Source organism: Sciurus vulgaris (genome assembly GCF_902686455.1).
Source record: "Sciurus vulgaris genome assembly, chromosome: 4".
Lineage (NCBI taxonomy): Eukaryota > Metazoa > Chordata > Mammalia > Rodentia > Sciuridae > Sciurus > Sciurus vulgaris.
The window spans coordinates 52,619,615-52,639,941 of record NC_136464.1 but is presented as its reverse complement, the minus strand read 5'-3'; the positions used below and the strand labels follow the sequence as shown (position 1 = coordinate 52,639,941).

General features: G+C 44.5%; 1 protein-coding gene across 1 annotated transcript in view; it reads right to left on the bottom strand.

The window, feature by feature from the left end:
- DUSP29 (dual specificity phosphatase 29) overlaps positions 1–11,423 on the bottom strand; it is a gene marked incomplete at its 5' end in the record, with an annotated part of 37,601 nt that extends 26,178 nt beyond the window's left edge. Inside the window, one exon of the mRNA XM_079135967.1 lies at positions 11,349–11,423. The remainder of the gene's footprint in view (positions 1–11,348) is intronic.
- Positions 11,424–20,327: the final 8,904 nt, after the last annotated feature.

The window sequence follows — 20,327 nt, the reverse complement described above, 5'->3', positions numbered from 1 at the left end:
GCAGGGAATGCCAAAGTAGGGAACAGGCGTTACAGAAAGAGGTGGGAAGAAACTGAGCTTAAAATATGGCTTATGTGTCCCTGGCTTGCTCTGCTCCCACTTGCTTATCTCAGGCCACACAGGTGAGCAAGGCAGGCCAAGATGGCAGCTAAACAGCACTCCCCAACCTTCCAGCGTTTCCAGAGAGTACCGAGGTTGATTTGCCGCTGACCCAGGATAGGCTTTTTGCTCAAGAAATCCTCCCACACAGCCAGTCCCTTTCTACCATGCTTTTAGACTTTACCACCTTCTTGGTGCCTACTTTTTCTGTCATCTGATTGGAATTTCCTACTTTGGGCCCTTTTCAACTCAAATAGGAAAGTTCAGGAGCCTCCTGGTGTTGCAGGACTGTGGCATCCTTGATAGCCGCAGGGAGCACTCAGCCAGCAGAAAAGGGCACATGGCTAAATGCAGAGCAGGTCTGTCTGGTTCTGCACAGCCGAGTACAGAAGCAGGGCTTCAGAAGCCTTGAGGTGGGAGGCAAGCTGCTGCAGGAGGGGTGGCCAGCTCATTAGGACATTTGGGGTCCTGTTCCCAGCGCTCACACTAGTAGGCTGGTTGTTGCTGCATTAATTTATCAGGGGGTCAGAAGAGATGTACATGCTAGAAGCGGTTCTGTCTATAGATTGAAACCAGTGTCTGGAGAGCTTGTCAGGCTCTGCTAGTGGAATGTGGAAGAAGAGTTTCCATTGTCCCCAAAGAAATGAATTCAGTGTGGAATAGGGTGGTGTATGCTCTATGAGCCAAGTGAATGGTATATGTATGGCCAGACAGCCTAGGAAGGAAAGTTGTATTCATGCTCTGAGACTAAAGGGAAGGAGAAAAGGGTGAAATGACTGAGAAGTGTAGAGATAGGCATGTGGCAGGGAGGGAATGTTATTTATTTGACAAATACAGTCAGCCTTCCATATCCACACATTCTAAATTCATGATTCAACCAACAGAGGATTGAAAATATTCAGAAAAGAAAAACTGGTCTGATGTAGTGGTGCACACCTGTAATCCCATTGACTCAGGAGTCTGAGGCAGGAGTGCAAGTTCAAGGCCAGCCTGGACAATTTAAGAGAGGCCCTAAGCAACTAAGCAAGACCCTATCTTGAAATTCTCAAAATAAAAAATGAAAAGGGTTGGGGATGTGGCTCAGTGGTAAAGTACCCTTGGGTCCAATCCCTAGTACCAAAAAAAAAAAAAAAATAAAAAAAAAATAAAAGAAAAAGAAAAAAGGAAAATTGCATCTGTTCTAAACATGTACAGACTTTTATGCTGTAGACTATTCACATAGCATATACATTGCATTAGGTATTATAAGTAATCTAAAGATGATGTGAGAGATATAGAAGAATGTGCATAGGTTATATGCAAATACTATACTATTTTTTATGAAGGATTTGAATTTTGAGTACTCCCAGATTTTGCTATCCTCAATTATTCACGAATACTGAGGAAGAACTGTACTTATTGCTAGACAGTTCCAAATTCTTTACAATTATAAACTCATTTAATGTGAACAACTCTTATAAGGAAGGCACTATTGTTATCCCCATTTTACAGATGAGGAAAATTGTAAATTGAGGGTGTTTATACCACATGGCCTTAGTGCTATAAACTGGATAAATAAAGGAAAACAATCTACCATTTATTCTTCCTTTCTGATACAAACTGTACTGGGCTAATATAGGAAATTTTCTCTTTGAGAAAGTATTCCAGATTAATAAAGAAGGAAGGAAGCACTATTTTACAATACCCAATGAGTTACTGGATCCAGGCACTGAGTATTGACTGCTGACAATGTGAGAATAAGAAGAAACAGCAGACATTATTTGCTTTTTGTTAGGAGAACATACTGGTCAAGTGGCCTCATCAAAGCAAAATGTGAAGGCTAGGGTTGTATCTCAGTGTTAGAGAGCTTGCCTAGCATGTGTGAGGCATTGGGTTCGATTCTTAGCACCATAAATAAATAAATAAATAAACATCCATTGACAACCAGAAAATATATATTTAAAAAAAATTTTTTTAGTTGTAGTTGGACACAGTACCTTTATTTTATTTATTTTTTTTTATTTGGTGCTCAAGATTACCCAGCACCTCACACGTGCCAGGCAAACACTCTACCACTGAGCCACAACCCCAGCCCCCCAATTTTTTTCTTTTAAAAGCAAAATGTGAATCTTAGCAGAGTCCTCAGGGTCTAGATTTGATGGGAAATTTGCAAGAGATTCAGAGGACCACAGGGCCTTATCTTTTAGGAATACATACCAGCCCGGCAGGTGGGGTCTTGATGGAGGTATGTGAGGCAGGATTGGCTATGGGTGGTGGCTGTTGAGTTCGAATGATGGTTTCAAGGTGATTGCTATTTTCGTGTGGGTTGGAATGATCTGTAATAAAAATTTTAAAAGAGGTACTGGGCATGGGTGGCACAGTCCTGTAGTAACAGCTACCCAGGCAGCTGAGAAAGAAGGATTGCTTGAGCCCAGGAGTTCAAAGCCAGCTTGGTTAATATAGTGAGACCCATCTCTTAAGAAAAAGAAGAAAAAAAGAAAAAACTTAAAAAGAAGAGGAACAGGGTGAAACTACTGCTTTCAGGTTTGATTCTCTCAAGTCCATAGTTGATGCATTAAAGGATCATGAGCTAGCAGTGTGTGTCTGTGGGGATCTGGGAAGCCAGGGTTTGTGACTTCCTCCTTCAACACCTTGCTTCCTGGGGTGGATGGTGAGGGCAACATGGAGCGGAGGGGAACCTTTCAGAGTGTGATGTAAAAACCACCTCTGAGAGAGTCATCTGGCACTGCCTAAAAACAGATTCCTGGGCTGTACAGCGGAACCTCAAAGTCTGTATTTTAACAAACTCCCAGGAGAGTCTGATGATCACTAAAAAGTTTGAGGTGTGACTAAAGAGTCAAGGAGGCATGGTGGTACACACCTGTAATCCCAGCTACTGGGGGTTGGAGCCAGGAAGTTCAAAAGTTGGAGGGCAGCCGGGCAAATTAATGAAACCCCTTCTGAAAATAAAAAATAAGAAGGGCTGGGGATGGAGCGCTACGGTAGAGCATCCCTGCGTTCAATCAATATATATATATATATTTGTATATATAAGTCTCTCTCTCTCATATATATGTATATATAGAGAGAGAGCAAGAGAGGGCATGTGTGTGTGTGTGTGTGAAGGAGGTATCGAGAAGGATAATAAGAGTGCTCAGTCTAAATGCTTTCCATTCTTCCTATCAGGATGGGGTTTGGCTTTCCCAAATGCAGGTTCAGTCCCTGAAGGAGCCACCTTGGTCTGAGGCTCCGTGGTGTTCTCTCTGTAGTCTCAGTGTCTGTAACATAGAAAATGCTCAGGAAATATATCTTGAACAAGGGAATGGTTTAGTGCTGGTTAAATGAATGACAAAGGCCTGTGAGGCCTTGCTAGGGACTCAGAGCTGCTGAAGCAGGACTCCGGTTGATCCAGAGTCAGGTGCAGAGGTGAAAAGTACAGAATAGGATGAATCCTGCTTCCTCCAGCCAGTGGTTGGTTAGGCCCGAACTTGACCCTGGGACCTGTCTATTGGTGTTCCCATGTAGGAAGGGAGAAATTATTTCAAGGGGTGTCCGAAGTTTCTGTTGCAGGAACAGATCCCCAGCTCCTAAGCGCGTGGTCATAGCTTTCCTTGCTGCAGGCCCCTGGGGGCCTTAATTCCAAGAGGCCTGGAACTCAGCCCGTCCATGGTGCGCACTCTTCTTGTACTGAACTGCTTAGAAGCTGGGTACCATGCACCTCAGTGTGGTGATTTAAGCCCTCGTGAACCCTGCCTGCCACGAAAGGAGGATTGGGAAGAGACCATTTTAGGGAGATGCTGAAGTCAATTCCATTCTGAAACCTCCGCCTATCTTTTTTGATCACTGAAGTTGACCTCACCCTGGGTGAGGCTGGTCCTCCTTCATTATACTGTGGAGAGAGCCATCCCGGGCCCCACCTCTGTGCTGAAAGCCTCGGCTGGATTTCCAGACAGAAGAGGAAGTGGTGCGGTCTACCCAGAGCAACTTGGCACGCAGAGGGAGCTCTGGGATCTATTATCCTCCGTCGTGCCGATTTGATGGGGGAAGAGAACAAAGCATGGAGCCGTCCAGAAACCACAGACCTGTAATCTTTCCAAATCCTAAAGGCGGCTTGTGTGCATCCCTCTCTGCATGGCTCCCAAATCTCTAATTCTCAGAGAGGCCAAGAGAGTCTGTTTTCCAGATCACAGCCAGAATGGAAGGGGAAGACAAATCTGTTCTGTTTGGTTTCCATAGATTCGACCCAGAGATTAACTGCCAAGGTCTCTGTGACACATACAATATCAATCACAGGCTAAATGTCATAATGAGAGCTGGGCAAGCTGTCAAGAGAGGCCTCCAGGTTCCTGTTGCAGCTTCATGTTAAAGATTTGGTCCCAGGAAATCAAATGCAAATTCTTTTTCTTTTTGCGGTGCTGGGGATTGAACCCAGGGCCTTTGTGCTTATGAGGCAAGCACTCTACCAACTGAGCTATATCCCCAGCCCCTCGAATGCCAATTCTGAAGACTGCTTGTCCCCTTCACGGAGGGGCCAGGCAGATAACATAGCTGAGGGAAGTGTGTTTGGATGTTAAAAAAAAGAGCAAGCAATAACTTGACTATTGACTCGAAGCAAGAAATGTTAGGGAGTGGTGGAGACTGTGGTACATTAAAAAGTAAATGTCCCCTTTGATGGTGGCAGCAGCTTGCGCTTCCATGTAGGAATGCAAGCCAGATTTTCTGATTTTATGAGAAGCCAGAAAGCCAGAATTTTACAAGAAATCTCTTAATTTCTAAGTGTAGGCAGCTGTAGCAGATGCTCTTCTTGTGGTGTCAAGTCACTGCAGCATTACTGGACAGTTTCCTGATACCCAAATGACTTTCTACCGCAAGCACCTGTGTTTCCCTGCTGGAAGGTACTTTTTGGTCTTTATGTTGGTCTGAAGGAGGGGAGTTAACACTCCAGAAATTGTCATGATCAAGGGCAGGAGCGGGTAGATCAATGCTCCAGCTTCTCCAATCCTGAGTGGACCTCAGGATTGAAGCTTTCCCCACACATTCTCCCTGGAGGCCTTTCCATGTGCTAGAGCCCCAGTTACCCAGAGAAGTAACCTGCTCACTCCTATCCTTCCTCCTCTTGGGACCCCTGTACCCAACCCACACTTCCTGGAGCCTGCTGCAGACAAACAGCTTGCACCCAGACCCTGATCTTGGGGTCTACTTTTTAGGGAATCTAAACTAAGATATAGCTAATTTTAAAACATTTAAAGATATTGTGGGTTACCTATATGAAAACTTAATATTAGATCCTATAAATATACACAATTCTTACTTGTCAACTAAGTAAAAATTTAAAGAAGAAAAGGGAAAAAGAAATATATTGTGATAGCAGAGAATGCAAGAGGCCAAGTAGTACTCAGGCCACTAAGGTCTTGAGTGTCATTTCCTTGTGTGAAGCAGCAGCCTTGCTTTGGAGAGCTATTTCCAGGAATTTTCGGTGGTAACAGCTTGCATTTGGTTAAAGGTTTCCTTCACCCAAGGAAGAAAGATTTTGATCTGAATTAAAAACAACAATTTTGATACCAAACAAACAAAAACCCCAAACCAAAACTTTATGTAATTTTCTTGTTTCTTAAACTAGAAAAAATAATCAAAATGTTAATACCATGGACAAGTGGTGGGACCTCAAGGAGATTCTTTTTTCTTTCTGTTTTCTATTTTAGATTTCTTTTAATAAATAATCACATTTTATAATAAACAACCATGTCTATATTTCTTAACTGTGCTGGCCCAACAGAACAGTCTGGGCAGGGAGCTGCTTGTGACTTCTCATTTGTGGCTCCCCCTCTATTTCTTGCTGTTATGTCAGGACCTGCTCTCCTTTCTTGGCCCCTATAATCATGGAGGACACACAGATCTGCCCAGGTCATCCTCCCTGAGTGTTGGTTTCTTTGATAAAACAGAGCTATAACTGGAAGTGTAAAGATGCCTTTTCAAACAAACACAAAAACTCCCAACCTGTACTATTCTGCTTCCTAAGGTGGAAGATGGGAGAAGTACAGTGGAGAGATGCATAATTCATTTCAATGGGAACATTAAATTTCTGAGTGGAGTCCTTGAGTCTGCAGACTGGCCAGGAAGCTGTGCTTAGGAAAGAGAGCTTATAAAGAAAGTCTGTCATTTTTAAGACCCACAGTACAGGCCTCTTAGTTAACAGAAACACCATGTGAGGATCCATCTGACAGAAGGCCTAGAAAGTGGTCCAGAGGACAGATTGCTCTGTACAGTAAAATGAGAGTTTTGAGTTTTCTAGAATATCCCAGAAGGGATATGAGAGGGTGCTTTGGTGGGTGAGGGTTTGGGACCAGAAACTGTATAAAGAGATTCAGGGGAGAAACAGCCAGGGGAGTACTGTAACAGGAAATCCCAAAGTCAACTTGGTGGTGCCCTATGGCTACATCAGCGCTCTTGTTGTTACCCTAAACCTTCTGCAAAACCATTACACAACAGCTATGTTTGTGGTAGTTTTGAGAAATAAAAGAAAAAGGCTTGTGCCAGTGAAGGAAGAGACAGCAAGTTTATGAAACAATATACACAGTATGTTCCCATTATCATATAAAAATATGTGACTCTAGGGCTAGGGTTGCGACTCAGTGGTAAGAGTGCTTGCCTGGCATGTGTGAAGCACTGGGTTCGATCCTCAGCACCACATATAAATAAATAAAATAAAGGTTCATCAACGACTAAAAAAATTAAAAAAAAAAATACTTATCTCTAAAATGTTAACACTGGCTATATGCTGTTTCAGGCCAATAAAATTGTGATTTTTGTTTTCTTCTTTTTAAGTAACCATCTTTTCTAAGTTTTCTATGATAAACATGTATTAGTTGAGCACATGGAGGGGAAAAAAAAGTTCTATTTTAGAATTGTTCTGTATGTAGAAGATGCTCACCCTAAACCTATGGGCCTAGAAGGCAGCCCTAAGGACAAGGCCTGGACAGTGTTCCTCACTCCTCTCTTGAGGCTCCAACTGTCTTCCTGTAAAGTGGGAACCTCTGAAGGCAGGTCCTGTCCTAGAGGTGTCTGAAGACAGCAACCAGGACTCGGTTGTGTCAGGAGGTCAGTCTAGGCCCTCATGTTTCCTGGGAATCCAGGGAAAGTCCAGGCTGTGTGGGTCCTGAAGCTTATATTTCTTTAAGAAAAACACACAGATACAGGACCTCAGAAGAGATCCTTGCAAGTGTGCATTTCTGAGACTTGGGGCTAAATCCCCCTGGAAATGTCTTCCCTTCTGACTTCAGATGCAGAGGGCAGCACTCCTTTTTATCCCCAAGCTTTGGTGACAGAGCCAAGGACTTGGACTTCCCCTTAGCCCGATCTTAGTCTAGGTTAACTCAGCCAGCATTTGGGGAACTCTGGGAGGAAAAGTGGGGATGGGAAGCGGTGTCATTTCCTCCTTGAGTTGATCTCCCAAGTGAGACCCGGACCTGCCCCCAAATCTTTGCTCTTGTGTCCCTATGCATAGGGCTGGGCCAGACCAGTGTGAGAAGGGATTTGGGCGGGGGTGGGGGGGGTGGGGGTGGGGATGGGCTGGACCAGGGAGGTCTTTGCCTTCTAGAGACTTTTGGCATGGTAGACCAGTCTATAATCTAATCTTTGGAAATAAAATTGCCTTCCCTTCACATTTATGTTCCTAATGCAGGGTTTGTGGGGACACTTAGTCTGCATTGAAATGTGTACACACTACATATCTTCCATAACACCACCCAAGTCGGGCTTGGAATGTGTTTTTAAAGAAGGGGAAGAGTATAAGCGTTATTGTGGTTGGGTAAATGACTGTTAGTAGAGTATTACCTACTGCTGGGGTGTGGGGGGGATGGAATTTGGCAGCAGTGTCCATACATAAATATATACATATTTTTAATTTGCCACAAGTCAGTACTTGTCTTTATTCATTTTAAATCTACCCAAGTGGATCCCAACTAGAAAATAAAAGTTGGTGAATTTTTTTAAAAATTAAAACTTGGACATGAAAACCCAGGAATTTTTTGTTGCCTATAATTTAATTCTTAATGTATCAGACATAGTCCAAGTTTAACAGAATTTTTTTTTTTTCCCTTTTGGATTCTGGCAAGTATGTTAACAGGAGGCAATTATGTGAATTAATATAAAATCCTTTTATTAAAAAACAGAAAAGCTTTCATTTAAAAGGAAATTTAATATTCTTTCTGCGATGGTGTTGATGTCATGAACTTGTTTGATTAACTCTTCAAATGGTTTCAAAGCGCTTCGGGGTGGTAATTTATGAACTCCTAATTGATTTACCCAATCTTGGTTTGGCAGAGGTGGGCCTCCCGGAAATGAGAGGAGGCCAGAGGCTCACACTCAGCTTCCTTCTCAGACAAGGGAGCTGACTGGGATGGACATTTGGGCTGTGGAGAAGGAGTTCTGATGAGGGAAACGAGGGCCTTGATGTCTGACCAGGCCAGTTGTAGTTCCTGACACCTGAGAAACTGAACCTTGGCTACCGCTGGAGATTTTGGAAACACTACAGGCCACTCATAGCATTGGAATCCTTTAAGAGCCATTCCCCACTGAGCGTCACCTCAGAATAAGCCTTCCTTTTTTAGGGAAGGGCAGGGGGGGTTCAGACAGTGTGAGGGTGTGGCCTTCACCAGGGGCCCCTCTTCTTCCTGTTCTAGGTCACTATTCCTCATGAGGCCTGTCTTTGGGTACCATGAAGACCAGGCTGCTTCTTGGTGCTGTAAAAGCTTGCAGAGAAATTGAAGCTCTGTCCAGACACAGGAAAGTGATCACACAAGTGGTTACTTCTCTTATGTGCCAGTGGTGATCTACTCTCTAAACATCCCAGATGGGGAATAATGATCCCCACATTACAAATGAGAAAATGAATGAGGGTCAGAGAGGCTTAGGAAACACTAGACCAAGTTAGTAAGTGGGTCCTCAGTCCTAGCAGCCTGGCACCCAACCTGGGTCAACAGATAATTTACTCTTCCTGATTACAAGGTATGAGTTCCAGAGAATGAGTCTGAGCCTTTCAATTTTGTGTGCTCTCCTCTCCCAAGCAGAGTGCAGAGTGTTGTGAAAAGAGCTCTCACTGGCCCTGGGCTCCAGCTTCCTTGGGTATTAAATGGAGATATTATCCATTCACTGGTTGTTGGATTAAAGGAGATAATCTAAACCTTGATACATCAACATGGCCTCAGAATGTTTCATGGAGCAGGGTCATGGAGGCAGCCAGGAGGCGAGTAGAGCTGTGTTTTGAGTTCAGTGAAGGGAAAGATGACTGGAACCATTTGGGCAGGGCATCATCCTCCTGTGATGTTGGGGCTCATTCACTCCTGAGTAAAGTGCAAGGAAGGCTTTTGGGAGTAGGGAAAAGACTCTCTCTGACTAGTTAATATCTAATGGCCATATTAGGCTGCTACAAGCCATTGTTTCCTCTTTCCTGTGGAAGAGGAGAGCTCAGAAACATCAAGGGTCACCAGAAGCAGAAATCCAAATACTGTCAACTCTGTAGTCAGCTGAGGAGGACAAACAGAGCTATGATCCCTGGCCCCAGCACTTGGTGCAACTGTTTCCAAGCCCAGACCTCCCTGGGGGAGGGGCCAGGTTAGAGCAGCAAAGTGAGATGCCACCACTACCCCTCATCCTGTCAAGGAGCACCAAACCTCAATGTTTATACTGAGACACATTGGGTTCCAGGCCCTACCACTCTCCTGGCTGTATTACCTGGAGCAGATCACTTAATTCTTTGTGCCTCTGTTTCCTGATCTGAAAATGGGGTCAGTGATGACCTTCTGTCATAGAAGAAATGAATTAATACTTACAAAGAGAACTCTTAGAACAGTGCTGGGCACATGGGTAGCACCAGGAAACACTGCAGTGTCTGGGAAGGCCAGCTCTGGCTCCATGGCTGGTGGAGGGCAGCTTGCCCCCTTCCTACCTGGACCCCTTTGGTCCTCAGTAGGATTACCGGGAAATGCTAACAGCCCAGCCTCCAGCCTCTCCAACCTCCTCTATGCTTCTTATCTAACCTGGAGAATTGACAGTAGGCACAGGAATCCACCTTCAGAAAGGATCCCAATTCCCCTCCAATCCAGGTGTTGTCTAGGGCTGAAATGTCCCCATTCAGGGCTTCCAGCTTATCAGGGGCAGAAGACCACTGCCTCCCCATCATCCTCAGCACAGATCTGCTTTTGCCCCTGAAGAGCCTTCAGGACTAACTGATCTTCCCCTAACTCTCCCACTTCCCACCCACCCCCAAGTCCAAGGCCTTGTAAAAGACTCGGCTAAGAAGCCCTTTAAGTGGTGCTTGTAAATGTCAGAGTCCTCTGATTTATCGGTGGGACCAAAATGATTGTCTCATGATGAAAACAAGGAGGAACCACAAGAAATATGTCAGGGCAGCAGAAAGAGCACCCATATTAGGGACCTTTGGGTGCTGGTGGCCTCTCCAGACATGCTCCTCACATCCTTTCCCTTCGTACTTGGGAATTTTCCCCTTTGGAATGTTTTGAGCTTTCCTGAACAGGTAGAGCCCCGTAGTCTCAACAGTTTTGGGTGCCAGGCCCATGAGTGACCTTTGTGGGCCACAGGACAAGGATACCAGAGTCTAATTGAAGAGCCCTGAGACACAGGATGTCTTTCCTCTTCATATCTACACATGGTGCTGTCTTGGTCTTTTGGCTCAGTCCCTCCAAGAACCAACCTCCCCATCTCTACCAGGGCAGCATCACCCCCAGCCCTGTCTTCCCACCAAGACTGGGAAAATATTAAGTGTCCGGATGATGCTTAGCATTACCCAGAACACACAGAGAATGCTCATCCCTGGGGGTTTATGTACTTTGGCCTTTTGGCTGCCCTACGTGCAGCCTAAGTCACTCCAGTGCCTCTATTCCCCTGCTCCCCTACCCCGAGATTTTTCCCTCTCTGCGGGTTAAATAGACACATGTAGAACCGTCGGAATGTGAAATACGATACAATGGTGTCCAGTGCTTCTGAAAGGGCCCGATGAGTTTTGACCCCCACTGTTATCCTTTAGAAATGGCCATTGAACTGAAAACAGATTCAGAAGGAAGAAAATGGAGAAAATTCCATTGTGTCTCTAGAAAATGCTGGGGTAGCAAGAAGCCTTTTGTACTGAAAGGATGTCAGCTGTTCTCCACAGTTCCAGAAATAGAAGAAAAAGGGCTTCTCTCACTCCCAAGCCTCCAAAGAACACTTGAATGAACCCAAGAAGTGCCAGCCTCCCCACCCAAGGGCCTTACCTGTGTGCGCTGGGGCCTGGCTGGGTCAAGAGGTACTGGTCTATGGGGCATGTGGGCAGCCACACACCCAGCCACACTGACTGGAATCAGAGAGCCTATTTTTAGGGTCAGATCTGCTGACACTGACCTTGCGTGCTGTCCAATCGGAGAGGAGACCTGCGGCATTTGCTTGCAAAATGATTCGCCAGTGTGACCTGAAACCCTTGACTTAGGAAGTCCTGTACCTGGAGCCCATATGCTTGTCCCCAGTACAGCCACAGATGCGGGACATGAGGCCACTGGGGATTTTCCCAGTTTTGTTTTCTTGGGATGGACAAGACCAGGTGTCTGGGGACCAGAATGGCCAGGACAGGGGAGGTTTGTCTGCTGGCATATAACCCATGGGAGACTGGAAGCATCCAGCATGCAGAAGAATTTTTTATTCCAGTCTTTTCTGAGAGTATATAGAGCCATTGCTGAGGGATTGATGGAATAGACACCACATTGTGCAGAGTGATATATGAAATTCTGAGAAAGACTCTTGGTGATAGTTTGCATTATGCCACTTCCTGGAGACCCCTCCACCAGGTCCCCAGACTTTCTGGGCTTCATTGAAGACAATGATCACAATACCATCCTCTTGTGTTTTTCTGAGAATTGAATGAGATAAAGGATGGAAAGTACTTAGAACAGTGCCTGGCACATGGTAGGCATTTAAAAAATGCTAGATGGCAATAGTATGCCAAAAATATTACCAATTTAACATTCCCAAGTCATTTCCAAATCTCTTTTTTCCTCCTCCTCCTTTGTGTGTATGTGTGTGTGTGTGTGTGTGTGTGTGTGTGTGTGTGTGTGTGTACATGGTACTGGGGATTGAACCTACTCTACCACAGAGCTATATCCTATATCCCCAGCCCTCTTACACATTATTTTGACAGGGTCTCACTAAATTGCCCAAGCTGGCCTTGAACTTGCAATCCTCCTGCCTTAGCCTCTTAACTAGCTGGACTTAGAGGTGTGACCAGTCGACTACCTTCTTGGCTGTTCGTTTTTCTAGCCTCATTGACTCCAACCTTTTTTTTCGCTCTAGGGTCGCCCCCATCAAAACCTCCATTTAAAAAAAAAATTTTTTTTTTCAAGGAAAGATTTATTTAGCTTACAGTTTTAGAACTTCAAGGTTATGGCACTGGCATTGGCTTAGTTCTGGTGATGGTCTTTTTGCTGGCAGAATCCCAAGGCAGCACATGGCATCACATGGCAAGAGACAGGGAGCATGTGTGTCTATGTCTGTGTGTCCCGTGCCCTTCTTTTTTAGAACATATTTTTAGTTGTAGATGGACACAATACCTTTATTTTATTTTTATGTGTTGCTGAGGATTGAACCGAGTGCCTTATACTTATACTCTACCACAGAGCTATACCCCCAGCCCCCTCAAGCCCTCCTTTTTAACACTGAGGAGCAGAGTTCCATACATTCGCCTATAATTTTCTAGTAAAATTAGGACTTGCTACAGTTCCTTATAATGAATGACATGGGTTTCCATTCTTATCCATCTCCTTGTCACCCACGTTTGGGCATACTTTAATGTGTGAGAGATTCAGGGGTGTTGGAGGGGCACACAGTTCTCCTACATTCTCAGTTAACATGGCCTTTTATGTTGAAGTCATTATATTGTCCTCTGCAGCTTTATTCAGCAAACCTAGACCCTCCTCCCAACTTGCAGGGTAATTACTCCTACTTTTGTGTATGTGATTATTTATACTACTATTATTCATTGTGAAACTTCTGCATTACTTAGCTTTTGTTAATATCTTGGTAAAAAGAATATTTACAAGGGAAAGACATGGAATCTGAGTTTGCAGTGAGGTCAAAATATCAGGATCTAAATATTTCTGCTTTCAAGTGCTGGAGTCAGAACAGCAGGGTCAAAAGACCCTTCTGCAATCGTCCTAAGAATTAAGGGAGCCAGGATGCTGGAGTTAACAGAGACCAGAGAAGGATTTCTTCTTAGAAGGGAGTCTGAGGGGAGTCCTCAGCCCAAGTTAAGGGCTGAAAATAGAAGAGAACCCTCTGAAGATGTGGTGTGCCAGTAGGAAAAAATCGAACATCTAAAGATGTGAGCTAGCTAGCTAGGTTGGACAGATGGATAGACAGACAAATGAAAGATGATATTTCACACATTCAGGAGGGTCTTCCAGTAAATAAAGTCAAGAGAAGAATTTGGGAGGTTGCTGGATTATTGTCTCCTGTAGAATAAACCCTAAATGCGATTGACCAGAAAAACGGTGAACCCCCTCCCTACACCACCTCTCCCAATCCCTCACACATTAAAATATGCTAAAAAGAGAATATGCTATGAAGAACTTCAGGAAGCCCTGGGAAGATTTATTAGAAATTACTGGGGGTGTATATAGGGGACACCTGGTATGTCTTCTTTTTTTGTTGTTGTTTGTTTTGCTGGGGATTGAATGAACCAGGGCCTTGTGCTTGTGAGGCAAGCACTCTACCAACTGAGCTATATCCCCAGCCCCTGTCTTCTTTTAGTTATAGATGGACACATACCTTTATTTTATTTTTATTCATTTTATGTGGTGCTGAGAATCAAACCCAGTGCCTCACACGTGCAAGGCAAGCATTCTACCACTGAGCCACGATCCCAGCCCCACCTGGTATGTCTTCTAATAGCCAGAGGAGCGGCCTGTAAGAAACAACAGCATTCTCTGTATAAGTCTAAGGGCAGAGCTAGGGGATGGATAGATACCCCAAAGCTGTCTCACGGGAAAACAGCCAACACACCATCCTACTGGAATGGGAGTGAGCCAGACGTCCATCAGCTGGACTCAGAGATGTGTCCAGCAGTTCCCAACTCCAAGGAGATTCCCCCAGAATATGTGCAACAGCAAGCTCCATTAGTGCAGGAAAGCATGGTCCACTGTGACTTCCACGTAGCTTTGTAGAGAGTGACCCTACAGCAGCGTTCGACATGGTACCACCACCTCTTTGATCCATTAGCAAACTCCTTTTCCCCAGAGTCTGCTTTCACCCTCTTCTTTCTCCACTTTCAGAGACTGGTAAACACTATTCTTTGTCCCAACTTTTCTGGATCAAAATCCAATTTAGACTCAATGTCAAGGTGAGAGAAGCAGAAAACTCCATCTCCCAAGATGCCCACATCCTGTCCCTGGGACTTGTGAATGTATTATATTACATGGCAAAGGGGACTTAGGTTGCAGATGGAATTAAGGCTACTAATCATCCAGCCCTAAAATAGGGAGATTATACTGATTATCCAGATGGCCCACTAAATCACAAATCTGCTTAAAAGTGGAAGAGGGAGGTAGAAGAGGAGGATGATCTGATATGAGAAGGACACAACTCCCTGTTGCTGGCTTTGAAGACAGAAAAAAGGACCTAAAACCAAAGGACAGCTTCTAAAAGCTGGAAGAAGCCAGGAAATGGTTTCTCCCATAGAACCTCCAGAAGGAAGATTCTGCCACACCTTGATTTTAGCCTCATGTATAATTAAATCAGCTTAGATTGCTGTACTGACCTATCACAGCCTGGATGATTTAAACAATGAAAATCTACTTTTCATAGTTCTGGAGGCTGGAAAGGTCAAGATCAAAGTTCCAGTGGGGTTCACGTATGGTGACGACTCTTTCCTGACTTGCTTATGGTCACCTTCTCCCTATGTCCTCCCATGGCCTGTCCTCAGTGTGCAAGGAGAGCTAGTGAGCTAGGTCTCTGTAGTATCTTTCTCATCTTACAAAGTCACCAATCCTGTCAAATTAGGACCCAGCCTTAAGACCTCACTTAGTCTTAATACTGTCCTAATACCCTATCTCCAAATACAATCACATTGGGAATTAGAGCTCTAACAGATGATTTTGGAGGGACACATTCAGTTTTTAGTACCCAATGAGACCTATGTAAGACTTCAGACCTATAGAACTATAGTATAATAGATTTGCGTTAATTTGTTACAACAGCAATAGGAAGCTAAAACCTGAAGTTTACCATTCTCCACCCAAACTTTTCTGAGTTCAAAAGAGCCAGGGCCTTTAGGGCCCTGTGGATACCTGAATGTGTGTGGCAGCTGAGTCCTACCAGAGCCCCGAGCAGAGAGCTCCCTGCCAACACAGCCCAGGGTCCAGTGGCTGAAAGTCCTCTGCTGTCCTAGAGGTCTTACTGTTCTCTCAAACAAACAAACAAACAAATAAAAAACAAAGTGAAACAAAAAACAAACCACAGAGCCTGGCACGGTAGCCCACACCTGTAGTCCCAGCTATCCAGAGGCTGCGGTGGGAGGTCAAGGTCAACCTGGGCAATTTATAAGGACCCCCATCTCAAAAATCAAAAGACAAACAAAAAACAAAGCAAAACAAAGAAACCGAGGCCCATGTTCTGCAGGCTACCAAGAGACCTTCCATCTCAAAGGATGTTTCAACCCAGAAGAGGTCTGTGTCCTTCCACCCAAGTCCATTCTACTGTAGCCTTCATGCTCTTCTCCCTCACTGGCACCCTCAGGCCTCACTCCCACAAGTTGACACCAAGCTTGACACTACCCTCTCATATCCTTCTTTCAGAGCACTACTCACTCAAGGCCATAGTGTGGGATGGGGATGGGGGAATAGGACAGAGGGGACCACAGCACAGAGCCCAGGGCAGCTCCATAATTAATGTCCAACCTCCTGTTTTTCAAAAATTGTCAGCAGAGCCCCATCCCCAGAGAATTTCTCCCTTCCTCTTGTATCCCCGTGCCTGCCATGTTTGCGAAGCTCCTCTCTGTATGTACTGTTGCCATAGCTGCCTTATTTCAGCATCCGTGGTCTCACTGCCTTTCTAGTGATGATGCCCAAGGGCCTTTGGATTCATCTTCCTGTAATACTAAGCAGTGTGGTCCGTCTCCTCCTGTCTCTACCTCTAGGCAGACTAGGCCCAGGGACCTCTCTTTCTCATCCAAAAAGGCCTCCAAGTCATTTTCCTATAACTTATCAAGAGGAAAATTTTCTGGCATTCCTGAAGAGAATCATCTATAGACCCTGGAAACAGAAGACCCTATCCTGAGTGTGCATTTTTTGGAGGGCCATTGGTATGGGTGCCTGCATGTGCACACACACACACACACACACACACACACACACACTGAGATGCGGTCACACACCTATTAGAATGACTAAGAGCAAACAAAAAAACTGAGAATACCAAATAAATGCTGGTAAGAATTTCGGGAGGCTGGACTATTCTATATTTTGTTCTATATTTTGGTTGTAATGGTGATTATACAACTCCTCATTTGTCAATAAGACTGTCCAAGAAGTGAGAATTTTGCCACATGTCAATGTGAAAATAAGCAGCATAGGTATCTTAATCTCTTGGGATCTGGCTGTCCTCACTGGCAAAGTGCCACATGGAACTTTGCAGTTTTGTGATGGATATCATTCAAGCCACAGAGAAGTCTTATCCCTTCTCTTGTTCAGTGTCCTCAGAACAAAAGGTGACTGAGTCTGAATTTTGTGACAGTGGGATGAGCTATCTTGTCACTGACCTTGGAGGTGGATGCTACTTTGGAATATGGGGAGGACCTGAGCTATGGAAGCACCTCAGTGAAAAATAACTAATTCTGTTTGTCAAGTTTGGGCACTGGGCCGGGCGTGGTGGTGCACGCCTGTAATCCCAGAGGATTGGGAGGCTGAGGCAGGAGGATCTTGAGTTCAAAGCCAGCCTCAGCTATTTAGTGAAGTGCTAAGCAACTCAGTGAGAGCCTGTCTAAATAAAATATAAAAGGGGATGAGGGAGGATGTGGCTCAGTGGTTGAGTGACCCTGGTTTCAATCCCTGGTACACACAAAACAAGTCTGCGCACTAGACAGAATGTGGTAGTACTGGGTGCCATTTTGTCTTATTCCTCTTGGCTGTGAGAAGCTCCAGAATGAACTTGCAAAATAACCGAGAAATAGTCTGGCATATTCAACAGTTCATAGTGTTCATTCATATATGTATATGTAGGTCTAGGTGTAGCAAATATGACTCAGTGCCTCTCCTTTAAATTGGCTATTAGGCTTATAAGTAGTTTTACTTTCATAACAATATTTTATAGGATCTAACAAAATTTTCCAAAAAGTGAGATTTTTCAAGTTCATTTAGATGATTTTGATTAAACCTTTGATATTCAATGTGATGTATTCCCTGTTACTTTTAGTGGAAACTGAATATTTTAGAAGAGGAAAAAACTCCTCTGAAAATACACGGCAAAATAATTTAGTTTTTGATTGTTTTCATTTATTTGTGTTTTGATAAAAAAAATTCGTATTTTTAAACTTTGAATTCAGTGAATCATTTTATTTTTGATCCTACAACACAGTGCTGACCAATAGAAATAAAATGCAAACCATATGTGTAATTTAAAATTTTTTACTAGCTCCATTTAAAAGTGTAAAAAGAAGCAGGTGAAATTAATTTAAATAATATATTTAACTGAATACCCCCTAAATATTATCATTTCAACATATAATCAATATGAGAAATAATTAACACTATATTTGGCATTATTCTTTTTTCCATACTAAGTTTTTAGAATCTTTGAGTATCTTAAACTTACAACCCATCTCACTTTGGACCAGCTGCATTTCAAGGACTCAATAACTCAGTACTGGTAGCTCTCGTCCTGGACAGCTCAGGCCTAGATCCATGAGAATGGGATGCGTCAGTGTGGTGACAGGAATATGAGCTGAGGGCTTCCATTAGTTTCCTTCCCAGGCCTGACCCACCTTCTTCCCACTGGGGAGACACTTAGATGATCGCAACCTTTCCCTCATCCTCAGTCTGGGTGTCCCCATTTCCAAGCGTCTGTGGTGTGGGTGCCTCTGGAGGTTTCTGTGACTTGCCTGAGAGTTTGCTGGCAGCTGTCCAGACCATGTCTGTTGTGGAGCTGTCGCTCTTGACTTTGATGGCTGAGTTATGTGAGGACATTGTGTTTGGACAGAAGGCCTAAGGACCCAGGATGTTTCTCTGAAATCGATACCTCTGTTTATCATCCTGGCTGTCAAAACACTTGGAATGCCTGCTGTTAGTCTTCTTCTGGGGGGCTCAGAGCCCTTAGGGCCCAATGCATACGCTGTGGGCAGGGGTCCCCCTCAGACTCCCTGTCTCCCAGGAGACCAATGCCTTTCCAACCCTGCTCCAGCCTGTCAGTGATCTCAGCAAATTGGTCAATTGTGTCTCCATTAGCACCTCTGACTACATACCGAGCTTGTTTATTTTACAGATAGACAGCTGTTTCCCCTTCACGGCCTGTTGGCGCATCACAGTGACATTGACGAGGGTTGACAGGGCAATTGCCTGCATGAGGGTGGCAGGAGAGCTCAGGAGTGAATATGCACTCTCAGAACTCAAGGAATTGGGTTCAAATCCTGCCTTTGCCACTTAGCTCCATGTTGAAAGTGCCTGAACTTGTCTGAGCTGTCCCTCTCCAGTATGTTGGGAATAATAATAGGATTCACCTACAGGGTAATTCTGAGGATTAAATAAAACAATGCATGTAAAGTTCTTGACTTGTAATATACCAAGACATACTAGTCATCACTATTCTTTTTCCCTCTCTCCCTCAACTTTGGGTGATTGAGTGCCCATTGGGCAGATTAGCAAATCCCCAAAGAGAATTAAGTTAGCAGTTCACTGGGGGCTGGAATCTACCAATGGATCCAGCAGACATTTACTGAGGTGAGGCCCTACTCAGTGTCCAGGATGTGCTCTAGCAGGCAGCAGGATAGGGAGTCAGGAAAGCAGGGCCTGTCCAGTGGGGAGAGATCTCTGAGCACCTGCCAACCCCTCTGTGGTACAGGCTGGGATGGGAATGCACGAAGGGCGAGGGCTGCTTGGAAAAGCCAGGAAGCATAGAAAAGATGTTCAGGAGCTGATCAGCTTTGGGACTGGAGGAAGAATGCTGAATGAAGGTGTCCTGTAATGTGCTGGTCACCTATGCACCTGGTAGGTACTCAGCAAGCACCTGTTGCACCAAGAGAGCTATTCCAAACTGCTGTGGATATGTTAGTTCCGGGTTAGGCATTAGCCAATGCAAGACAATTTCATCATGACAGGTGCCTTGAGCCAATCCCAGTTAAATTTCAGAGGCTTTGGGCTGGGGAATGTAGCTCAGTGGTACAGCACTTGCCCAGCATGTGCAAGGCCCTGGGTTCCATGCCCTGCACTGCAAAAAATAAAAATAAAATAAAAAAATCAGGGGCTTTCTCTGCTAGGGAGGGAAAATGATAACACACAGACTAGACTAAGCTAAATTTTAGGAAGGGGTTGACTCTGATACGTGATTCCTGTACTGGTCAGGAACCAACAATGAGCAGAAGCACCAAGGATGGTTTAAACATAAGAGGACTGCTGACTGAGAGTGAACAGGCTTAAGGGAATAAAGAAGGGATGCCGAAGGGAAGGGAAAAAAATAACAGAATGAATCAAACAACATTGCTCTATGTAAATTTATGATTACACAAATGGTATGCCTTTACGCCATGTACAAACAGAGAAACAACATGTATCCCATTTGTTTACAATAAAAAAAAAAAAAAAAAAGAAGGGATGCCGAAGCCCCCAGGGAGTGGCAACAGTGGAAAGCCATGGGGTACAGGTGTGACTGCGACCCAGCAAATGAGGACTGCGCTCTCAGGGATGACAGAGCAATGCCGTGGAAGGAACCTGGGCAGGGTCAAGTTGCCTGGCTTGTCTGGACTGCCAGCCTACCTCTGTGCAGTGACACAAGAAATGAGCAGCTGTCTGTTTAAGTCATTATATTCTGACGTCTGGGAGAGCGGCCTAGCCTGAGCTCTAAGGCATTCAAAGGTCAGTGCCGCTGGAATAGGGCGAGGGAGTGTTAGCTGAGTAGAGCTGAGATTCCATAGGGCTTTGCAGGCCACGGTAAAGAATCTGGGTTTTATTCTAGGGAGGATGGTTGTACAATCTGATTTTCATTTTAAAAAGAACAGTCTG